The 3173-nt window shown below is 27.5% G+C and overlaps 1 long non-coding RNA gene across 1 annotated transcript; it reads right to left on the bottom strand.

The window, feature by feature from the left end:
- Positions 1–318: 318 nt before the first annotated feature.
- LOC106669160 lies at positions 319–1540 on the bottom strand. The gene is made up of 4 exons (XR_001340891.1): positions 1514–1540; positions 1358–1411; positions 527–613; positions 319–428 (listed from the first exon to the last, which is right to left on the bottom strand). It is a non-coding gene; the product is annotated as an uncharacterized LOC106669160 (long non-coding RNA).
- Between the last annotated feature and the right edge of the window lie 1633 nt (positions 1541–3173).

The following is a 3173-nucleotide window of genomic DNA, read 5'->3' on the forward strand; positions in this document are numbered from 1 at the left end:
ATGATTTGTCTAATTGCTGTTTTTTCAACTTCTAGTAATATTTATATTACTCTGCTTAGGAGGTCTATGCCATTTTTTACATGCACTGCAAAAAACATTAATAATAAATAATCTTCATAAATTCCATGGTTGAGATGAAAAATTAGTATCACGAATTGGATTTTTTCATCTCAACCAAAAACCTTGCACAAAAAGAATAATTAATTGAAATAATTATTGTGGCTAATTATGAATACTAAACAAATAAGATCTTAATAAATTTTTAAACAAATAAATAAATGTATATTCAAATTTACAGTTAATAGTGTCATGTATTAATGTCATTGTTGCTTGTTATTTTACATATGATTTGTGTGATTACTGTTGTTCAACTTCCCGTAATATTTGTATTACTCTGGTTGGGAGGTCTATGCCAACATTTACAAGCACTGAAAAAAAAAATCTTAATAAATTTTTAAACAAATAAATGTACAAATTTATAGTAAATAGTGACATATTTTGATGTCATTGTTGCTTATCATTTTACCTATGATTTGTCCAATTGATGTTTTTTCAATTTCCCATAATATTTGTATTACTCTGGTTGGGAGGTCTATGCCATTTTTTACAAGCTCTGCAAAAAACATTAATGATAAATAATCTTCATAAATTCCAATTAATTATTTTATTTACGTGTTTGGTTGAGATGAAAAATTGTCAAAAAAAAGTGTCACGAATGGGAATTTTTCATCTAAACCAAAAATCTTACACAAAAAGAATAATCAATTGAAATAACTAATATGGTCAATTATGACTACTAAACAAATATGAATTTTAATAATTTTTAAACAAATAAATGTACATACAAATTTATAGTAAATAGTGACATATTTTAGTGTCATTGTTGTTTATTATTTTACATATGATTTGTTTGATTACTGTTTTTCAATTTCCTGTAATATGTGAATTACTCTGGTGGGGAGGACTATGCCATTTTTTACAAGCGCTGCAAAAAACATTAATAGTAAATAATCTTCATAAATTCCAATTAATTATTCTTTGTATCTAAGTTGTTTGGTTGAGATGAAAAATTAGTCTCACGAACGGGATTTTTTCATCTCCACCAAAAACCTGATATAAAAAGAATAATTAGTTGAAATAATTAATATGGTCAATTATGACTTGTAAACAAATATGAATTTTATTTTTACACAAATAAATAAATGTATATACAAATGTACAGTAAAAAGTGTCAGATATTGTTGTCATTGTTGCTTCTTATTTTGCATATGATTTGTGGGATTACTGTTCATTTATTTATGCCTTTGTTGCTTATTATTTTACATTTGATTTGTGTGATTACTGTTGTTCAACTTACCGTACATTTATTTGTATTACTCTGGTTGGGAAGTCTGTGCCATTTTTATATGCGCTGCAAAAAATATTAATAGTCAATAAACTTAATAATTTTTCAAATACATAAATAAACGTAGGTAAAAATGTATAGTAAATTCCAATTAATTATTCTATTTACCTAAAGTATTTGGTTGAGATGAAAAATTATTGTCACGAACGGGATGTTTTCATCTCAACCAAAAATCTTACACAAAAAGAATAATTAATTGAAGTAATTATTATGGCCAATTATGACTACTAAACAAATGCGAATCATAACACATGTTTAAACAAATAAATAAATGTATATACAAATTTACAGTAAATAGTGTCATATATTGTTGTCACTGTTGCTTATTATTTTGCTTATGATTTGTGTGATTACTGTTTTTCAAATTCCGGTAATATTTGTATTACTCTATTTAAGAGGTCAATGCCAGTTTTTACAAGCACTGCAAAAAACATTAATAATAAATAATCTTCGTAAATTCCAATTAATTATTCTTTTTACCTAAGTTGTTTGGTTGAGATGAAAAATTAGTATCACGAACGGGATTTTCTCATCTCAACCAAAAACCTGATATAAAAAGGAAAATTAGTTGAAATAATTAATATGGTCAATTATGACTTGTAAACAAATATGAATTTTATTTTTACACAAATAAATAAATGTATATACAAATTTACAGTAAAAAGTGTCATATATTGTTGTCTTTGTTGCTTATTATTTTACATATGACTTGTGTGATTACTGTTGTTCAACTTACCATACATTTATTTGTATTACTCTGGTTGGGAAGTCTGTGCCATTTTTACATGCGCTGCAAAAAATATTAATAATCAATTAAGATAAACTGAACCTCAGTTTTAAAAATATCTGCAGATTTTTAAGGTTATTTAACCTCAATGGAGTTTCGATTATTTTTTGTTGGTACAGAAAAAAATATTAATAATCAATAAACATAATAAATTTTCAAATACATAAATAAACGTATGTAAAAATGTATAGTAAATAGTGTCATGTTTTGATGTCATTGTCATTTATTATCTTACGTATGATTTGTCTAATTGCTGTTTTTGCAACTTCCCGTACTATTTTTATTGCACTGTTTGGGAGGTCTGTGCCATTTTTTACAAGCCCTGCAAATAAGATTTGTTATTTCCATTCATTATATTTTTAATCTAATGTCTTGGCTAAGTTGGAAAAGCAAATATCTGGAGCGAGATTCGAACCCACGACCTTAGGGTAGTCGCTCGAATCACTAGCGTTTTCATCTCAAACAAGACCTTAGATAAAAAATATAATTAAAAAAAAATATGTATAGTGTTTAAGAAATGATATTCATGGCCATTTTTCTATTATTTCATTATATGTTTTGACAACTATGCAATTGTTTATATATATATATATATATATATATATATACATATGTTAATTTACTGTACTGATTAAGTAAATATTATAGATATATTATAAATAAGTGATGAATTCTAGTTAGTGACTAGGTTTTTTTTTTGACGAGGATTGGTCATCAGGGCAAATTAAATCATTTTGCACATACGCTTTTCATACGTCAACGTCCGGATTGAGCGGGATGTGTCGTCAGCCACCTGAGGTCTGGGGTGTCCGCTGAGGCGTGTAATAGTCTGTCACCAGCATGCAGAGTCCCAAATCCTCATTAGTGACACATGGCCGGCCTGGCGACACTCACTTAATAGTGCCCGCCTCTCTTCAATCCTCGTCGCATATTTTCGGTAATGTATTCAAGTTGATTTTGCCGCCACTTGATCCTTTAGAA

This window comes from Cimex lectularius, unplaced genomic scaffold (assembly GCF_000648675.2).
Source record: "Cimex lectularius strain Harlan isolate CLEC.00 unplaced genomic scaffold, Clec_2.1 scaffold241, whole genome shotgun sequence".
NCBI lineage: Eukaryota > Metazoa > Arthropoda > Insecta > Hemiptera > Cimicidae > Cimex > Cimex lectularius.